The 22,245-nt window shown below is 43.9% G+C and overlaps 1 long non-coding RNA gene across 3 annotated transcripts in view; it reads left to right on the top strand.

Moving 5' to 3' along the window:
• Nucleotides 1–19,442, top strand: part of LOC138665382 (uncharacterized) — a 62,045-nt gene extending 42,603 nt beyond the window's left edge. Inside the window, exons 2-4 of one of the 3 annotated variants that reach the window (XR_011318456.1) lie at nucleotides 1,390–1,472; nucleotides 8,130–8,204; nucleotides 18,218–19,442. This is a non-coding gene — a long non-coding RNA (uncharacterized lncRNA). Of the gene's footprint in view, nucleotides 1–1,389; nucleotides 1,509–8,129; nucleotides 8,205–18,217 lie in introns of all 3 variants that reach the window. The other 2 variants (XR_011318455.1, XR_011318457.1) reach the window with 2 other exon arrangements.
• Nucleotides 19,443–22,245: the final 2,803 nt, after the last annotated feature.

Genomic DNA, 22,245 nt, shown 5'->3' with positions numbered 1-22,245 from the left:
TAAATAGTTAACTGTTTCCTGCTGTTGCTGCTACTTTAAACCCGTCCAGGGTTAACTCCTAGGCATCCCTTTGTTTACCCGGGATCCCTATTGTCTTCTATTCCTTTTTCTACTTTTGTACAAGTTCATCATTGTTTAAAGACTACCGGATCATGGACGGTGAATGATTCAGAACTGTTTTGTATATAGTTTGCACCTTCTTAAAGGTGCTCCCTACTGGTTTTACAAGGGAAAGAAGACTTTGCGAAGATAATGCTGCTGGACGTGACGCAGACGGTCTTGCTTTCCGGGAACTTGCAGACAGAGAAAGAGTCTGCACTAGAGACTTGGGTCCCTCTTAAAGGGAATGTTTACATGATTGCAATAAAAGTTAAAATGTTAATGATGTTCAAATTTAGATAATGTTGATAGAGATTGAGGACAGGAAAGCTTAAAGTGAACCCGTAGGGGTTAGAGAGGGAGTCATAGTAACATAGTAACATAGTTAGTAAGGCCGAAAAAAGACATTTGTCCATCCAGTTCAGCCTATATTCCATTATAATAAATACCCAGACCTACGTCCTTCTACAGAACCTAATAATTGTATGATACAATATTGTTCTGCTCCAGGAAGACATCCAGGCCTCTCTTGAACCCCTCGACTGAGTTCGCCATCACCACCTCCTCAGGCAAGCAATTCCAGATTCTCACTGCCCTAACAGTAAAGAATCCTCTTCTATGTTGGTGGAAAAACCTTCTCTCCTCCAGACGCAAAGAATGCCCTCTTGTGCCCGTCACCTTCCTTGGTATAAACAGATCCTCAGCGAGATATTTGTATTGTCCCCTTATATACTTATACATGGTTATTAGATCGCCCCTCAGTCGTCTTTTTTCTAGACTAAATAATCCTAATTTCGCTAATCTATCTGGGTATTGTAGTTCTCCCATCCCCTTTATTAATTTTGTTGCCCTCCTTTGTACTCTCTCTAGTTCCATTATATCCTTCCTCCTGAGAACTGTAGGAAGATGGTCGGCACAATGACAGTAGGCCCAGCCAAGGAGCTAGGAGGTCCTGCATTGGTGAAATGAGAACGGAAAAGAAAGTTGAGTTGTTGTAGTACTTGATAGTAGGCCTTTAGTGGGTTCAGCTTATACGCCCTTAAAGGAAGAGTTAGTTTATGGTTCAAAAAAAAAATATATAAAAATTTGCACTTAGTAGCATACCCGGCTGGGTACTGAGAGTTATTCATAGTCATAATGTTATTTAAAACTATTTAACTGTTATTTTTGTTTGTAACGTTCAAGTGTCCTTACCTCCCATAAAGGGAAGCACCTTTTCTATTTACTTGTTCTTAGCATTCAAAATTTTGTATGTCTTTAACTGCAATATATTGTTGTTCTTCTTCCCAGTCCAGGAGTACTGGATTTAACCGGGGGGGAGTGCAGAGCTCCAGAGATCTGGTCGTTGCAGTATGGCCCCAAGGCGAGTAGCGGTACGTCCGATGGCACTAAAGAGTTCTCCTGACCAGGTATCACCAGAACACATTACACTTCACACTCCGGCCACTAGGGGGAGAAAAGGGCTTTATTTATTGGGCCACTCCTCACACTGGTAAAACTAGGGGCTGGGGAGGAAGTTAGTGAGAAGCTGACTGGGTTGGAACCAGGCAACATCCCGTGGCAGGGGGTGTCGCAGGGAGAAGGCACAGGGGGGTCCCTGTCAGGCGTGGGAATCTGGCAGGTGCCTAGCGAACAGAAGAGAACGTTACGGAACCGCGCCTTCACACCTTGCGGCGGTATCCTAAGAGAGAGACACGAAGGGAAGAATATTGTGGAACAGTGTAAACGAGATCAGCACAAAGGAGAGCCAGTAAGAGTCGCGCCGAGAGAGGAAGGCAACATCTTACTGAGGCGCGTAGTCGGTGGCCGGATCACCGTAGGAGTAACTGACTTCAGGCCTTGCTTCAAATTCCGCTGGACAGTTAATCATAGGTTGGCTGTCTACCTTCTACACCTACGAAGACATAGGGGGCAACATTGGGAGAGGGGCGTCTCTAGGGTCCCGGAAGACCTCCAAGCCTTCCCGTCAAACGGGTGGCGACCTAGCCATAACATATCTGGGGGACGTTAGAAACTAGCAACATCTGGAACCAAAGAACGAGAGAGAGAGAGAGAGAGAGAAAGCTGTAGAGAACGAACGAACGAGAACAGCAGTTGTGAGGACTATTCCGAATGCTCAGCAGGGTAGGACTACAACACACAGGCGCTATTGGTAGGCAACGATTTCCATCTGCGAGGGAAACTCTGGATGTGCCCATTGGACCGGCCGGTGTTGTGAATTCTGTTGTCAAGCTCCCTCCTGTGGTCATGAATGGTACTTCGGCTGGTTCTGTCCATGGGCTTCCTCTGGTGGTTGTGAGTGGAGCTGCTGCTTCTGAGTTTCCTTCCACAGGTGACGAAGTTAATTCGTTAGCTGGCTGCTCTATTTAACTCCACTTAGATCATTGCTCCGTGCCACCTGTCAATGTTCCAGTATTGGTCTTGTTCTCTCCTGGATCGTTCTTGTGACCTGTCTTCCCAGCAGAAGCTAAGTTCCTGCTTGCTTTTCTCTGGTTTGCTATTTTTCTGTCCAGCTTGCTATTTTGATTTTGTCTTGCTTGCTGGAAGCTCTGGGACGCAGAGGGAGCGCCTCCGCACCGTGAGTCGGTGCGGAGGGTCTTTTTGCGCCCTCTGCGTGGTCTTTTTGTAGTTTTTTGTGCTGACCGCAAAGTTACCTTTCCTATCCTCTGTCTGTTCAGTAAGTCGGGCCTCACTTTGCTAAATCTATTTCATCTCTGTGTTTGTATTTTCATCTTTACTCACAGTCATTATATGTGGGGGGCTGCCTTTTCCTTTGGGGAATTTCTCTGAGGCAAGGTAGGCTTTATTTTTCTATCTCTAGGGCTAGCTAGTTTCTTAGGCTGTGTCGAGTTGCATAGGGAGCGTTAGGAGCAATCCACGGCTATTTCTAGTGTGTGTGATAGGATTAGGGATTGCGGTCAGCAGAGTTCCCACGTCTCAGAGCTCGTCCTATATTATTAGTAACTATCAGGTCATTCCGTGTGCTCTTAACCATCAGGTCCATTATTGTCCTTACCACCAGGTCATAACAGTACAGGTGGCCCAAAGTATTAATGCATCTCAATAGAGGGATAAGAGAAGTACTGAGACCATTTTTTTTTTCTTTGCAGTGTGTTTTGTCTCTCTTTTCCCCTTTACCTCTGGGTGGTTCAGGATACAGGTGTAGATATGGACATTCAAGGTCTGTCCTCTTGTAAGGATAATCTCACTGCAAGGGTACAAAACATTCAAGATTTTGTGGTTCAGAATCCTATGTTAGAGCCTAGGATTCCAATTCCTGATTTGTTTTTTGGGGATAGATCTAAGTTTCTGAATTTCAAAAATAATTGTAAATTGTTTCTTGCTTTGAAACCTCGCTCCTCAGGTGACCCTGTTCAACAAGTGAAAATCATTATTTCTTTGTTACGTGGCGATCCTCAAGACTGGGCATTTTCCCTTGCGCCAGGAGATCCGGCATTGCGTGATGTTGATGCCTTTTTTCTGGCGCTCGGATTGCTTTATGATGAACCTAATTCAGTGGATCAGGCAGAGAAAATCTTGCTGGCTCTGTGTCAGGGTCAGGATGAGGTAGAGATGTATTGTCAGAAGTTTAGGAAGTGGTCTGTACTCACTCAGTGGAATGAATGTGCCCTGGCAGCAATTTTCAGAAAGGGTCTCTCTGAAGCCCTTAAGGATGTCATGGTTGGATTTCCCATGCCTGCTGGTCTGAATGAGTCTATGTCTTTGGCCATTCAGATCGATCGACGCTTGCGTGATAGTAAAGCTGTGCACCATTTGGCGGTATTATCTGAGCATAGACCTGAACCTATGCAATGTGATAGGACTTTGACCAGAGCTGAACGGCAAGAACACAGACGTTGGAATGGGCTGTGTTTTTACTGTGGTGATTCCACTCATGCTATCTCCAATTGTCCTAAGCGCACTAAGCGTTTCGCTAGGTCTGCCACCATTGGTACGGTACAGTCGAAATTTCTTTTGTCCGTTACTCTGATTTGCTCTTTGTCATCCTATTCTGTTATGGCATTTGTGGATTCAGGCGCTGCCCTGAATTTGATGGACTTGGAGTTTGCTAGGCGCTGTGGTTTTTTCTTGGAGCCCTTGCAGTATCCTATTCCATTGAGAGGAATTGATGCTACGCCTTTGGCCAAGAATAAGCCTCAGTACTGGACCCAATTGACCATGTGCATGGCTCCTGCACATCAGGAGGATATTCGCTTTTTGGTGTTGCATAATCTGCATGATGTGGTCGTTTTGGGGTTGCCATGGCTACAGGTCCATAATCCAGTATTGGATTGGAAATCTATGTCTGTGTCCAGCTGGGGTTGTCAGGGGGTACATGGTGATGTTCCATTTTTGTCTATTTCGTCATCCACCCCTTCTGAAGTCCCGGAGTTTTTGTCGGATTACCGGGATGTATTTGATGAGCCCAAATCCAGTGCCCTACCTCCTCATAGGGATTGCGATTGTGCTATCAATTTGATTCCTGGTAGTAAGTTTCCTAAGGGCCGACTGTTCAATTTATCTGTGCCAGAGCACGCCGCTATGCGGAGTTATGTAAAGGAATCCTTGGAGAAGGGTCATATTCGCCCGTCGTCGTCACCATTGGGAGCAGGGTTCTTTTTTGTGGCCAAGAAGGATGGTTCTTTGAGACCTTGTATTGATTACCGCCTTCTTAATAAGATCACAGTCAAATTTCAGTACCCTTTGCCCCTGCTGTCGAATTTATTTGCTCGGATTAAGGGGGCTAGTTGGTTCACCAAGATAGATCTTCGTGGTGCGTATAATCTTGTGCGTATTAAACAGGGCGATGAATGGAAAACAGCATTTAATACGCCCGAGGGCCATTTTGAGTACCTGGTTATGCCATTCGGGCTTTCCAATGCTCCATCAGTATTTCAGTCCTTTATGCATGACATCTTCCGAGAGTATCTGGATAAATTCCTGATTGTATATTTGGATGATATTTTGGTCTTCTCGGAGGATTGGGAGTCTCACGTGAAGCAGGTCAGAATGGTGTTCCAGGTCCTTCGTGCTAATTCTTTGTTTGTGAAGGGGTCAAAGTGTCTCTTTGGAGTTCAGAAGGTTTCATTTTTGGGTTTCATTTTTTCCCCTTCTACTATCGAGATGGACCCTGTTAAAGTCCAGGCCATTTATGATTGGACTCAGCCGACATCTGTGAAGAGCTTGCAAAAGTTCCTGGGCTTTGCTAATTTTTATCGTCGCTTCATCAGTAATTTTTCTAGTGTTGCTAAACCGTTGACTGATTTAACCAAGAAGGGTGCTGATGTGGTCAATTGGTCTTCTGCGGCTGTGGAGGCTTTTCAGGAGTTGAAGCATCGTTTTTCTTCTGCCCCTGTGTTGTGCCAGCCAGATATTTCGCTTCCGTTTCAGGTCGAGGTTGATGCTTCTGAGATTGGAGCAGGGGCTGTTTTGTCGCAGAGAAGTTCTGATGGCTCGGTGATGAAACCATTTGCCTTCTTTTCTAGAAAGTTTTCGCCTGCTGAGCGTAATTATGATGTTGGCAATCGAGAGTTGTTGGCCATGAAGTGGGCATTCGAGGATTGGCGTCATTGGCTTGAAGGAGCCAAGCATCGCGTGGTGGTCTTGACGGATCACAAGAATTTGACTTATCTCGAGTCTGCCAAACGGTTGAATCCTAGACAGGCTCGTTGGTCGCTATTTTTCTCCCGTTTTGATTTTGTGGTTTCGTACCTTCCAGGCTCTAAGAATGTGAAGGCTGATGCCCTGTCAAGGAGTTTTGTGCCTGACTCTCCGGGTGTTCCTGAGCCGGCGGGTATTCTCAAAGAGGGGGTAATTTTGTCTGCCATCTCCCCTGATTTGCGGCGGGTGCTGCAAAAATTTCAGGCTGATAGACCTGACCGTTGCCCAGCGGAGAAACTGTTTGTCCCTGATAAATGGACTAGTAGAGTTATCTCTGAGGTTCATTGTTCGGTGTTGGCTGGTCATCCTGGAATCTTTGGTACCAGAGATTTGGTGGCTAGATCCTTTTGGTGGCCTTCTTTGTGCGTTCTTTTGTGCAGTCCTGTGGGACTTGTGCTCGGGCTAAGCCCTGCTGTTCTCATGCCAGTGGGTTGCTTTTGCCCTTGCCGGTCCCGAAGAGGCCCTGGACGCATATCTCTATGGATTTTATTTCGGATCTCCTTTTCTCTCAAAAGATGTCGGTCATTTGGGTGGCTTGTGATCGCTTCTCTAAGATGGTCCATTTGGTACCCTTGTCTAAATTGCCTTCCTCCTCTGATTTGGTGCCATTGTTTTTCCAGCATGTGGTTCGTTTACATGCATTCCGGAGAACATCGTTTCGGACAGAGGATCCCAGTTTGTTTCGAGGTTTTGGTGAGCCTTTTGTGCTAGGATGGGCATTGATTTCTCTTTTTCCTCGGCTTTCCATCCTCAGACAAATGGCCAAACTGAACGAACTAATCAGACTTTGGAAACATATCTGAGATGCTTTGTTTCTGCTGATCAGGATGATTGGGTGTCCTTTTTGCCTTTGGCTGAGTTCGCCCTTAATAATCGGGCCAGCTCGGCTTCTTTGGTTTCGCCGTTTTTCTGCAATTCTGGTTTCCATCCTCGATTCTCTTCAGGGCAGGTTGAGTCTTCGGACTGTCCTGGTGTAGATACTGTGGTGGATAGGTTGCAGCAGATTTGGACTCATGTGGTGGACAATTTGACATTGTCCCAGGAGAAGGCTCAACGTTTCGCTAACCGCCGGCGCTGTGTGGGTCCCCGACTTCGTGTTGGGGATTTGGTTTGGTTGTCGTCTCGTTATGTTCCTATGAAGGTTTCCTCTCCTAAGTTTAAGCCTCGTTTCATTGGTCCGTATAAGATTTCTGAGGTTCTCAATCCTGTGTCGTTTCGTTTGACCCTTCCAGCTTCTTTTGCCATCCATAATGTATTCCATAGGTCATTGTTGCGGAGATACGTGGCGCCTGTGGTTCCATCCGTTGATCCTCCTGCCCCGGTTTTGGTTGAGGGGGAGTTGGAGTATGTGGTGGAGAAGATTTTGGATTCTCGTATTTTGAGACGGAAACTTCAGTACCTGGTCAAGTGGAAGGGTTATGGTCAGGAAGATAATTCCTTGGTCTTTGCCTCCGATGTTCATGCTGCCGATCTGGTTCGTGCCTTTCATTTGGCTCGTCCTGGTCGGCCTGGGGGCTCTGGTGAGGGTTCGGTGACCCCTCCTCAAGGGGGGGGGGTATTGTTGTGAATTCTGTTGTCAAGCTCCCTCCTGTGGTCATGAATGGTACTTCGGCTGGTTCTGTCCATGGGCTTCCTCTGGTGGTTGTGAGTGGAGCTGCTGCTTCTGAGTTTCCTTCCACAGGTGACGAGGTTAATTCGTTAGCTGGCTGCTCTATTTAACTCCACTTAGATCATTGCTCCGTGCCACCTGTCAATGTTCCAGTATTGGTCTTGTTCTCTCCTGGATCGTTCTTGTGACCTGTCTTCCCAGCAGAAGCTAAGTTCCTGCTTGCTTTTCTCTGGTTTGCTATTTTTCTGTCCAGCTTGCTATTTTGATTTTGTCTTGCTTGCTGGAAGCTCTGGGACGCAGAGGGAGCGCCTCCGCACCGAGTCGGTGCGGAGGGTCTTTTTGCGCCCTCTGCGTGGTCTTTTTGTAGTTTTTTGTGCTGACCGCAAAGTTACCTTTCCTATCCTCTGTCTGTTCAGTAAGTCGGGCCTCACTTTGCTAAATCTATTTCATCTCTGTGTTTGTATTTTCATCTTTACTCACAGTCATTATATGTGGGGGGCTGCCTTTTCCTTTGGGGAATTTCTCTGAGGCAAGGTAGGCTTTATTTTTCTATCTCTAGGGCTAGCTAGTTTCTTAGGCTGTGTCGAGTTGCATAGGGAGTGTTAGGAGCAATCCACGGCTATTTCTAGTGTGTGTGATAGGATTAGGGATTGTGGTCAGCAGAGTTCCCACGTCTCAGAGCTCGTCCTATATTATTAGTAACTATCAGGTCATTCTGTGTGCTTTTAACCATCAGGTCCATTATTGTCCTTACCACCAGGTCATAACAGGCCGGTCTCTGATAGCCCGGTTGAACGTGCTCTGGACTGAGGATCCTGAAGCCTTCAGTAAAGAGGTAAAGAGACTGCAACCTTGTGTCCTCGTTATTGACTGCGCCTTACACCATCACCATCCACCTTACTGGGAAGCCCTGGGGACATACTTCACCTGTGGGAAGTTATATCATCCAGCTGCCATTCCATCACCCCAGTGGACCCCACAGCAGCGCCGGTCACCCTGACCGAACACCACAGGTGGCGTCACGAACCATTTACAGACTGTACAAATCCCTTTACTGGACGCCCCTTAGCAGGGTCACGGACCGGGTCTAGCCACCGTGACAGCCTCAGAACCGAACCAGAGAGGCCCGGTACCGAGAACTCGTGGCCCTGTGTCTGGGGGCGCTCCAACAACAGTGTGAAGAGTAAGGCTATGTGCACACGTTGTAGAATTGCCGCGGAAATTTGCGTTGCAATTCTGCAACTCCTGCCGTGGGAAATGCGCATGCAGAATTGGCATGCGTTTTTTCCGCTAAACACTAGCGTTTTACAAGCGTAATTCGCTTGCTGAATGCTAGCGTTTTCCAAGTGATCTGTAGCATCGCTTGGAAAACTGATTGACGGGTTGGTCACACTGGTCAAGCATAGTGTTTGACAAGTGTGACCAACTGTTTACTATTGATACTGCCTATGCAGTATCAATAGTAAAAAGATAGAATGTTAAAGTAATTTAAAAAATAAAGAATCGTGATATTCTCACCTTCCAGCGTCCCCCGCAGCCTTCCAGCGTCCCCCCGCAGCCTTCCCGCTCCTCGCGGTGCTCCCAGCAGCTCCCGTTCCCAGTATTGCCTCGCGGCATGACCCCAGATGACGTAGCGGTCTCAAGAGACCGCTACGTCATCACAAGGCATTGTCACAAGGCATTACTGGGAACGGGAGCATCGCGGGGAGTGGGAAGGCTGCGGGGGCCGCTGGAAGGTGAGAATATCATTCCTTTTTTTTTTTTTTTTTTTTTACACAGGATGACCATGGTGCCCAGTCCCTGGAGGAGAGAGTCTCCTCTCCTCCACCCTGGGTACCAACCGCACATGATCCGCTTACTTCCCGCATGGTGGGCATAGCTCCTTGCAGGAAGTAAGCGGATCAATGCATTCCTATGTGCGCGGAATCCCCGTGACTCCGCACAAAGAATGAACATGCTGAATTTTTTTCTGAAATGCGATTTCGCCACAGAAAAAAGCGCAGCATTAGCACAAAAAATGCGGAATGCATTAAAAATGATGGGATGCTTATGCAAGTGTTTTTTTTTAGCTGAAAACGGCCAAAAAAACGCTAAAAACCGCTAAAAATCCTGAACGTGTGCACATAGCCTAATACTATTTGCAGATGTTTTTTGAGTCATAAGAGCTGACTCTTTGATGAGCAGAGCTGAGTGAGCCAGATCGGCATAAGAGCCAGAAGGCCCATCACTAACTGTAGCAGGGAGGACACCCGTGTTACAGACACTGGTGGGAGAGGAGCGGCCAGGAGATAGGGAAATGCCACATAGACGATGGGCCTGTATAGAGAATCTACTCATCTCATTATTCCTCATGCCTAGCTTTCTGCATACAGCGTATTAATCAGCCTGCATGGTGTATACTGATAGTTCTGTATGCTGATAATGTTGCATACTGATATATCATATTTCTGGTATCAGACCGCCATGTTATCAGTGCTGAATACTGATCTTTCTGGTATCGGACCACCATGTTATGAGTGCTGTATACTGATCTTTCTGGTATCAGACCACCATGTTATCAGTGCTGTATACTGATCTTTCTGGTATCAGACCATCATGTTATCAGTGCTGCACACTGATCTTTCTGGTATCAGACCACCATGTTATGAGTGCTGTATACTGATCTTTCTGGTATCAGACCACCATGTTATCAATGCTGTATACTGATCTTTCTGGTATCAGACCACCATGTTATGAGTGCTGTATACTGATCTTTCTGGTATCAGACCACCATGTTATCAATGCTGTATACTGATCTTTCTGGTATCAGACCACCATGTTATCAGTACTGTATACTGATCTTTCTGGTATCAGACCACCTTGTTATCAGTGCTGTATACTGATCTTTCTGGTATCAGACCACCATGTTATCAGTGCTGTATACTGATCTTTCTGGTATCAGACCACCTTGTTATCAGTGCTGTATACTGATCTTTCTGGTATCAGACCACCTTGTTATCAGTGCTGTATACTGATCTTTCTGGTATCAGACCATCATGTTATCAGTGCTGTATACTGATCTTTCTGGTATCAGACCACCTTGTTATCAGTGCTGTATACTGATCTTTCTGGTATCAGACCACCATGTTATCAGTGCTGTATACTGATCTTTCTGGTATCAGACCACCATGTTATCAGTGCTGTATACTGATCTTTCTGGTATCAGACTACCTTGTTATCAGTGCTGTATACTGATCTTTCTGGTATCAGACCATATGTTATCAGTGCTGCATACTGATCTTTCTGGTATCAGACCATCATGTAATCAGTGCTGTATACTGATCTTTCTGGTATCAGACCACCATGTTATCAGTGCTGTATACTGATTTTTCTGGTATCGGACCACCATGTTATGAGTGCTGTATACTGATCTTTCTGGTATCAGACCACCTTGTTATCAGTGCTGTATACTGATCTTTCTGGTATCAGACCACCATGCTATCATCTGCATGAGGTTATATGGAGCATCAGTAGACCTATGATTATTATCCACATCCTACTGAAACCTTTAGAATCTGGAACTATCAGATTTCCCATAATGTCTGGTCACATATATAAATGACGAAGACAAGACCTAAATGTGCGTTGGGGCGGGCACACATTCCCGCTGGGTCCCCACTTTGCATTTTACATGTAGGTATAGGATTAGATTTTCCCCGTTGATTGTGATTAATGGCATGGTCCATAATTAGGTTTAATGGAACTAATAAATTATGCCATTATGATCTTTGAACAATAGTGACATCTTTATTACCCTATATCTGTTTTGCTATATGTGCAATCACTGATTGATATGTGTTATTATGGATTTGTATAATGGGATATTAGAGATAGTATATTTTTTGGTGGGGTTCCCTCTAACCTTTTCTTTTGGGGGGGCGGGGGTTGCGTCTTGCATAACAGCAGTTTCATAGTTTTGTGAAATTTTATTCTTCATTGTTCATCTGTCAATCTTTTAAATTGTTTACAATAAAGTTTACATATTTTGTGATTTGGACATGTACATCCTTTATTTCCCAAAGGACATATGTTTGTGGTCACATATATAAATGTGTACTTATATGATCCTGCCAACTGTCTAATTTGCCAGAACAATCCCACAAACATGACTGCAAATGGGATGAGATTTTTCATATGACTATATTCACAAAGCTATAAAGGCACAGATGATTGGCCTCGGGGAGACCAAAACATCCAACACTGCGGAGACACCATCACGTGTTTCTCAACGCAGTGATTCCAGAACACTGCCCCCATCCCTTGTGGGAAATATGCAGATGCATGTAAAGAAGCTGCGGAGACACCATCACGTGTTTCTCGACGCAAGCAGTGAATAGCCAGGCCTTTCCCCGGGAAGGAACAACCACGGGAAGGGCAGCATCCTATATTCACAAAGCTGGCATTTTGGTTGTTCACTCTTCTGTATGTATTAACCATGTATATATTTGCATGATCATGTGTTATGTACTAGAGGGACATAGCTCAGGTTTATTGCTGAGAGTTTACTTTAATCCAACAAGGAAAAAATCCCAAAGTTACAATAAGTACACTTCAAGTAGGTACAACACCTTTTAACCAATCAAGAAACTACTTGAAAATAAATAATTGAAGAGAAAATATCTAAAAGTTCAAAATACTTTATTTGACACCACTAGAACAATACACAAAAAAAAGATAAATTAAAAACAAGAGGGACAGTCTTGGACATTCATAGTATCACTAAATACATATAAAGAAAGATTTCCTTCTGTAATATTTAAGTACTGGTAGCAGTAAGAAAAAAAGTCATTTATAGCTACAACACCGCATTGGCCGATATCCACAATGGGACGTTAATGAGGAAAAGAACAAACCAATATATATGCCTAACAAAAAACAATATACCGGTAAATGGCCTTTCATATATTTGCACATATCCTCCACGTAAAGTAGCTTTTCGCAGGTATTAGAAAGTGCATCGTGCAAAAAGTGTATATAATACTAACCAGTACTCATGATGAATGTGCCCAAGCTGCCTCCTCACACTCCAACGCGCGTTTCACACGTTCTGCTTCTTCAGGGAGTGATGTGAGGGAGGTTATGCTACTGCTTTATATACCAAAAAAGGTCCGGGCTAGAGCCAATCCAATTAAGGTGCATTCATGGCGGCGCATCGCACGCCGCTCCGGTGTTAACAAACCCGCCCAATGCCTAACAGTGACGTCCCAAGGAGGCGCGTCGCGCCACCCGAGACGTCACAAACCAAGCACGTGACGGAGCATGCGCCCACCAGGGAAGCCGGAGATGCGCACTGCACTGTAATGGCCATATTAAGTATTGTGCATTGGTATCAGTGCGTCGCATGTTGCCATGGCGACAACACCCCTACCCCGCATCTCGCGGCAGCGTCACAGAGACGCGCTATCGCACGATCCATGACGCTACAGGCGAGGCACAGGACAGGAGGCGCGCACACCACTGGAGCAGGAGACGCGCTTAGCACTGTATTAGCTATGTAAGGATATTGTGCATATATAACGGCGCGTCTCATGTTGCCACGGCGACAACGCCCCCATCCTGCATCCCGGGGCAGCGTCACAAAGCCGCGCCGACGCACGACCAATGACGCCGCAAGCGAGACCCAGGATGCCAGGCGTGCACACCACGGGAACAGAAGACGTGCACAGCACCGCTCAGACCATATCTGAAAAGGGCAACAGTGTGGGCAAGCCTATCCAAAAAGGTGAGCCTGGATCTTATGGCATAATAAACATACTGGGATCAAAGTACCACCATGATATAAAAAAATTTATATATATATTTACCCTAGTGCCAAAATATAAAAAGTGAAATAGATATACAACACGTGCTAACTTTTAACATATATTTGTCGTAAACATAAGAAAGTATACAACAATTATATAAATATAAGAATAGGGCAAATATAAAAAGTGCATTATTTATAAATATTCTGACATATAAAAAGTGCATTATTTATAAATATTCTGACATACTTTTCCTCTATCTCTCACTACTGGTTTTGGCTTACAAATACTTAGACAAAATACTGACCAAATAATGAATGTGTGAACATAGCCTTAGAATTGGTGATTATTTGTTTTCACCGTAGAACCCCTATAAGTGCATATTTTCTACTGTGTAATAGTCACAGGACAGGGAGGGGTTAAACATCGAAGTATTTAATCTCTATTGGACATCAAGAATCTTCTTATTGATATCAGAGCTAACCGTGACCTCCATACACAGCACAATTCCCTATACCAAGATCAATAATACCACTTGAAAGCAACAAATACAACCACACCATGACCAGACCACATATTACCACCACATAGTGACTGAATGATACCACGCAGAAGGAACAAATAACATAATACCATAACCAAGCTACATATCACCACATAGTGATCAAATAATACCATATACAAAGAACAAATACCAACACACCATGACCAGACCACCACATAGTGACCGAATAATGCCAAATACAAGGGACAAATAGTCACACCATGACCAGACCACATATTACCACCACATAGTGACTAAATAATACCACATAAAAGGGACAAATACAGTCACACCATGACCAGACCATATAGTGACCGAATACCACATGCGAGAGAAATATCACCACATCATGATAAGATCACGTATTACCACCACATGGTGACCAAGTGCTACAATACTGATCATTGATAAAAACCACAGTACTAATAACACTAATATTACCACTGGGGATATTATACACAGGAGCGCTGTATTTAGTTTCAGTGTACAGGTAATTTAGTAAACACCACTGACATTTTACGCAGGAGCTTTATATATAATGTAAGTTTATGGGTTATACAGTGCTCACCAGTGACATTATACACAGGAGCTCTGAATATAGTATGCAGGTAATACAGTGATCACCAGTGCCATTATACACAGGCATTCTGTGTATAGTGTCTTTTTTTACAGGTAATACAGTCATCACCAGTGACATTATACAGGTAATATAGTGATTAGATTACCAGTGACATTATACATAGGAGCTTTATATATAATGTAAGTTTACAGGTAATACAGTGCTCACCAGTGACATTATACACAGGAGCTCTGTATATAGTGTTAGTGTACAGGTAATATAGTGATTAGATTACCAGTGACATTATACACAGGAGCTCTACATATCATGTAAGTGTACAGGTAATATAGTGATTAGATTACCAGTGACATTATACATAGGAGCTTTATATATAATGTAAGTTTACAGGTAATACAGTGCTCACCAGTGACATTATACACAGGAGCTCTGTATATAGTGTTAGTGTACAGGTAATATAGTGATTAGATTACCAGTGACATTATACACAGGAGCTCTACATATCATGTAAGTGTACAGGTAATATAGTAATCACCAGTGACATTATACACAGGAGCTCTGTATATAGTATACAGGTAATGCAGTGATCACTAGTGACATTATACACAGGAGCTCTGTATATAGTGTCAGTGTAGAGGTAATACAGTGATCACCAGAACCATTATACACAGGAGCTCTGTATATACTATACAGTGTATAGTGTACAGATAAAGCAGTGATTACCAATGACATTATACACATGAGCTCTGTATATAGTGTACAGGTAATACAGTGACCACTGGTGGCATTATACATGAGTCTTATTGGATCTTTAAGTTGGCAACGTTCAAACCTGATGGTCTAAATGAATGCTTAGATAACACAAGTAAGGAATAGCGTTCTAGTTTTGTTATATAAATTTGTACTTGTACATTCTCATACTGCACTCGCAAGTGTGACCCCAGCCTTAAGGTACCTTCACACATAACGATATTGTTAACGATATCGTTGCTTTTTGTGACGTAGCAACGATATCGTTAATGAAATCGTTATGTGTGACAGCGACCAACGATCAGGCCCCTGCTGGGAGATCGTTGGTCGCTGAATAAGGTCCAGAACTTTATTTCGTCGCTGGATCTCCTGCTGACATCGCTGGATCGGCGTGTGTGACACCGATCCAGCGATGTCTTCACTGGTAACCAGGGTAAACATCGGGTAACTAAGCGCAGGGCCGCGCTTAGTAACCCGATGTTTACCCTGGTTACCATCCTAAAAGTAAAAAAAAACAAACACTACATACTTACCTACAGCCGTCTGTCCTCCAGCGCTGTGCTCTGCACTCCTCCTGTACTGGCTGTGAGCGTCTTTCCGGCCGCTGTGCTCACAGCCAGAGCAGGAGGAGTGCAGAGCACAGCGCTGGAGGACAGACAGCGGAAGGCAAGTATGTAGTGTTTGTTTTTTTTTACTTTTAGGATGGTAACCAGGGTAAACATCGGGTTACTAAGCGCGGCCCTGTGCTTAGTTACCCGATGTTTACCCTGGTTACCGGCATCGTTGGTCGCTGGAGAGCTGTCTGTGTGACTGCTCTCCAGCGACCAGACAGCGACGCTGCAGCGATCCGGATCGTTGTCGGTATCGCTGCAGCGTCGCTTAATGTGAAGGGGCCTTTAGACTTGCTATCCATCAGTTGCAACTCACAGGTGACAATTAACTAATTAATTGCAATGTTAAGCCTATTCAGTGCCACCTTCTGTGAAGTGCATATAACTATTCAATTGTATTTTGTATCCACTATACCTGCCTGATGAAGGCACTTGACCAGCTCTGAAACATGTAGCACAATAATAAAGATTCATTCATATGTTAATCTTCCTTGAGATTGCGTATTCACACCATTGGCAGTGCTGATACAGCCACCACAATCCCGATACTTCATTTGTATCCCTGGATTCTTTTTCCTTAAGTAATAGAAATTTAGATGAAAGCAGAGTGATAGCAATGACATCTCAGTTGCAATTTTAACTGTGAAACAAGACGTCATCAGGGGGCAGAAGTAAACGCAATGAGTGACTCCAGCACCGTCTCACAGCTTCTGGCACCAACCTTAAACCAATCTCCATCAGGTACAGTACTAGAAACTGTGAAACGTTGCTTGTGTCCATCTCTGCCCCTGATGATGAATTGTTTGAGAAATATCACATGAAGTAAAGTTAAAAAACACATTTAGTGATTAGCATGATAGGGAGAACTTAAAGTCCTTGTAAAATCAAGCTAATTACTAAAATTATTATGGTGTAAAAATATATTTTTATAAAAGGCCATTTGGGACCAATGATTGGTTGTTGGCTTGTTATTCATAACTAGATGGTGGCCCGATTCTAATGCATCGGGTATTCTAGAATATGCATGTCCACGTAGTATATTGCCCAGTCACGTAGTATATTGCCCAGTCACGTAGTATATTGCCCAGCCACGTAGTATATTGCCCAGTCACGTACTATATTGCCCAGTCATGTACTATATTGCCCAGTCACGTACTATATTGCCCAGTCACGTACTATATTGCCCAGCCACGTAGTATATTGCCCAGTCACGTACTATATTGCCCAGTCACGTACTATATTGCCCAGTCACGTACTATATTGCCCAGCCACGTAGTATATTGACCAGCCACATAGTATATTGCCCAGTCACATACTATATTGCACAGCCCACGTAGTATATTGCCCAGCCACGTAGTATATTGCCCAACCATGTAATATATTGCCCAGTCACGTAGTATATTGCCCAGTCACGTACTATATTGCCCAGTCACGTACTATATTGCCCAGCCACGTAGTATATTGACCAGCCACATAGTATATTGCCCAGTCACATACTATATTGCACAGCCCACGTAGTATATTGCCCAGCCACGTAGTATATTGCCCAACCATGTAGTATATTGCCCAGTCACGTACTATATTGCCCAGTCACGTACTATATTGCCCAGTCACGTACTATATTGCCCAGCCACGTAGTATATTGCCCAGCCACGTAGCATATTGCCCAGTCACGTAGTATATTGCCCAGCGCGCGTAGTATATTGCACAGCCCGCGTAGTATATTGCACAGCCCGCGTAGTATATTGCACAGCCCACGTAGTATATTGCACAGCCCACGTATTATATAGCAATGTGGGCATCATATCCCTGTTAAAAAAAATTAAAATAAAAAAGTTAAATACTCACCCTCCGTTGGCCCCTCGATCCAGGAAGCGTTTACCGATGCTCCTCGCGCGCTCCGGTCTCAAGAGTGCTTTGCGGTCTCACGAGATGATGACGTAGCGGTCTCGCGAGACCGCTACGTCATCATCTCGCGAGATCGCAATGTATGGACTGGTCACCGGTGCGTTGCGAGGAGCGGGAAAGGCGCCTGAAGGTGAGTATATGATGATTTATTTTTTTAATAATTTTTAACATTAGATCTTTTTACAATTGATACTGCATAGACAGTATCAATAGTAAAACAGTTGGTCACACAGGGTTAATAGCAGCGTTAATGGAGTGCGTTACACCGCAGCATAACGCGGTCCATTAGCGCTGCCATTAACCCTGTATGAGCACTGACTGCGGGGAGGTAGGAGCGGCCATGTTGCTGCCGGACTGCGCCCGTCGCTGATTGGTCGTGGCATTGGTCGTGGGCGTTTTGCCACGACCAATCAGCAACTTGGATTTCCATGACAGACAGAGGCCGCGACCAATGAATATCCGTGACAGACAGACAGAGAGACAAACAGATGGAAGTGACCCGTAGACATATATATATATATATATATATATATATATATATATGTATATATAGATTTTATAGACACAATAGAAACGGGCTGTGATTCTTTCAATTTGTAACTGTATGACTTGATAATATCTTAAAATGGGTGATAACAATATACTTATGTAATTTTTCTTTTTCTTTTATTTTAGGTTTTTGTTCTTTTTTTGCTGTCTTACAAAATGCCTTCGTGCATTGTTAACCAGTGTGCAAACAAAACAGGCCGCAAGGGTCAAAGCAAAGATATAATGTTGCACAAATTCCCAAATTAGATTGAGAAAATAATTGCATGGTTGGCGAACACCGGACAGCAGTTCATTGACTTGCAGGCGTTGGCAATGAAAATAATGGCTTTAAGAAAAAGAGGTAAATATGCGCTATGTTCAGGACATTTTAGTTCGGACAGTTATGATTACCACTGTAAAGGGAAAACTTTGAAAGCTAATGCCGTGCCAACAATATTTCCTATAGTCAGTGATGGAGAGATAATGATCGAAGAAATTTTTAATAAAGATCGTAGCAGAGGCAAAAGAAAAAGAGTGTTTTATTCTTCTGCCAGCCAAGGTCGCCATACAGCAGCAGCACAGCCTGAACAATTGAACTTTCAGGAAGATGAAGTATGCAAACCAGGCTTCAGAAACCTTAGTACTCAAACCAGCAGCTCGCTGACAAACTCAACATTTATCAAGTTAGAAGTTAATACAGAATCTGGCAGAGATGCATTAACGGAAAACCTTCCACACAGTTTTTGAATCCCTCAAAGTACTTCAACACCAATCCAAAATAAGCAGATGGGACTTTCTTCTTCAGTAATTTATTCTCTTCACCATTGAAGAAAAAAAATCCAAGATGTGAGAACCTTACTATTTCAGTCTTCATTATCTCAAGATTTGGTTAACCCAATCACAGTGCCTCACTTTATGGATACTACCTTAGAAGATTCCACAGAACCACCACCATTGGTTGAAGATTCTGACCACGTACCGCATCTAGAAAGCTTGGAAGAATCTGACGTGTGCACCTCTTTTCAAAGATTTGTCTAACTTACATCCGGTTACAGTGAAGAATTTTACCAAGGAACAGATTGTCCTGGACAGAAAAAGTTTATTATTTGAATTCTGCCTCAATAATTTGATCAGAAATGTCAACATGATCCAAACTGTCAATCAACAGTTTATTCCTTTTTGAAAAAGTTTTTGAGGGATCATTCTGTAAAATGAGTGGTAAGTTCTTCCATGGGCATAAATTTAAGATTTTTGAAAGACAGCCAAACATCGGCCAGTATGCTACTGGAAATCTAATGATTGCACCATCAATCTTGTTCAGCGGACTGAGTTTTTAAAAAAATAGAAATATAATAATAAAATTTTCAATTTACTTGCAATGGTTTTAATTTCAGAAAAAAAAGTACTACTGTTACTAGAGCATTTTAACACAAAGAAATAGTGATAAAGTCCACAAAGACATAATTATTATAAAAATGTCAATCTTATTTTAATTAAAGACAAAAAATAACAAAACATATACATAATAGGTCAGATGCTGCAACCAAGTGCTGTATGCACCATGCAAGCTAAGGAGGAACAATAAGGAAGAAACATGACGGAAAAATGAGAAGGGAAGGGGAACATGCTCCCTATGTATCCATAAATAGCTATAGAGCGCTAGTGCACATATGCTGTAAAGGGTTCCACAGGTATCCCATATGCATGAATAGCAGGATATCACTGGTAACACAGAGCAGGCTTACCCATCTTACGTGTCTGGAAGCCCACCTCCTCCTCACAGCCCCCGAACGCACGTTTCGCCAAATGGCTTTTTCAACAGGGTTCGTCTATAGCTTGTCTTATGCTGCTTTAAATAATACTAGACCCGGAAGTAGCGCCAGACATATCGGCGCATGCGCCGTGGCGTCCGGCGTGCGTCATCGCCGAGGCCGCTGCGGCTGGAAGCGTGTGTGGGTGGAACTCCGCCGTACATCATGTAACACACACGCCCAGCGCTAAGCAACGACGGCAGCGAAGACGAGTGACCCAGGCCACACCGGGCATGCGCACTGTCGGCGGCCATCTTTAAGAAGACCACAGTAGCGGCCATTTTTAAGAAGATAAAAACGCTACATCTTCATATAAGTGCTCAAGATAGAAAACAGTGAAATTAATATGTATATTACATTAAAAGGCATCATAATTCATACATATAACGGACAGGAGTCTAAAAATCTACCCCTCATTGGATTCAAACACTAATATAATGGTGAGCAATAAGGTGAACATTTAAAGTGACAGTGCAACAATTAATGTGCTGAAAAATTCGGCCGAAATGAATAGAGATGACGGCTTCAATGTCTTGTGACGTTCATCTGTGGTGAAAGGAGTTCTATGTAGCCATATAGCATCCAAAAGCCGTGGTCATATAAGGAAGTGAACTAAAAATGAAAGACACAAAACAATTAATAACGACATATAATAAAAAGAATTGCGGATATATTGACACCAGAGAGAGAGAAGAAAAAGGAGACAGGTCCCCCATAATATCTATGTCACACAGGCACGACGAGGCAACGAAATGGTGGAACATAATACCTCAGTACCACAAGGCCAGATCAGTCAACGGAAAGGGGCGAAACTCAATTTTTCATTTAGGCCCTTCGGAGTCATGGTATTAAGAGTGAAGATCCACTTACACTCTCGTTGCGCTAGTAATTTAATCATGTTGCCACCCCTTATACCTCCGTGTATCCTATCGATGCCTCTAACTTTGAGGCCTCGAGGATCCGAGCCATGGAAGAGCCGGAAGTGTCTTGGCAAGGTTTTAAGACTTGATACGTCTACTGCTTCCTTAGCGGCTAGAATGTCTCTTACATGTTCGCGTGTCTGAACTTTAAGTTCCCTAGATGTGAGACCGACATAGACCAAGGAACAAGGGCAGGTAGCGTAATATATAACAAATGTTGTACTATATGAAATATATTCCCGTATTTTAAATTCTCTGCTCCCATCTGAGGTCTTGAAGGTCCCATATCTGAGAATGTTCGGACACGCGACACATGAGCCGCAAGGAAAACAGCCCTGTCTTGGGCTAGTCGCAACCAGGAGGCTTCTATCAGTATTTTTCGTCACATAATGGCTTCTCACCAGAGTGTCCCTCAAGTTCCTACCCCTCCGTTGTATCATCAGAGGGGACTCTGTTAAATGTGAGGCCAAAATCCCGTCTGTCTGTAGAACAGACCAGTGTTTGTTGAGTGCCTCCCGGATGCGACCCCACTGGCAGTTTGAGGTTGAAATAAACCTTACCTCAGACTCATTGTCCGATCTGGACCTCTTTGGCTGTGAAAGCAGATCCTCCCTCCGTGTGGACCTAGCCCTTCTATACCCTGCCCTAACACATCTGCGACTATATCACCGAGCCTGGAAACGCTCCGTAAGGATAGCGGACTGTCTCTCGAAGCGGGCCTCCGTGTAACATACCCGCCTCGTCCTCAAAAACTGCCCAACTGGGATGGCTTTAATAATAGAATAATTGTGTGCCGAGGAGGCATGCAACAGAGAGATGACAGAAGATTCTTTACGGTACAAATCAGTTTCAACTGAGCCATCCTCGGCGACACACAAAGTAATGTCCTCCGGGATTTCTCTGTGCCTTTTAATTATTGGGTATCCAAGCTGGACACATGGCTTGAACTGGCTCTCTGCACCTTGGAGGTCCTGGCCTGCTCTGCTACTAGCGTTCTGTCAGAGTCAGGGTTTTTAGTGCCGCTGGTGGAATTATAACAGATAAGTGCATCCGCCTGTCAACTGAAAATACTGACAGGCTGATTCTTATAATAATGAACAAGTGCTGGATTGGGAAAGACTTCTGTACACCACCAAGTGAAAAAAGCGAAACATAACCTCTAATACATTCTCTTTTTTGGGGAGGTGTATTCTCATGCACCTCTTCACAACCACACATGGGTATACGCTTCCAGATTTGGTCTGATTGTTGTTATCCTCCTCCTTATCCTCATCATCCACAACCAGAAGAACACCAGGGTAAACGGATTCCATGATGCCAAAGTCACAATTTTTTTGTGCAAGGGTGTTTTTAGAATGCCCGTTACTAATTGGAAGCCAAAACAAATGTTACTCCCACAGGGGGAAATGTCATAAAAAAGAGATGTACGTCTATTATTCCCATT

The sequence above is a fragment of the Ranitomeya imitator genome, chromosome 2 (assembly GCF_032444005.1).
Source record: "Ranitomeya imitator isolate aRanImi1 chromosome 2, aRanImi1.pri, whole genome shotgun sequence".
NCBI classification, from domain to species: Eukaryota; Metazoa; Chordata; class Amphibia; order Anura; family Dendrobatidae; genus Ranitomeya; species Ranitomeya imitator.
The sequence above is the reverse complement of the archived record's forward strand: the minus strand, read 5'-3'. Positions and strand labels throughout refer to the sequence as shown.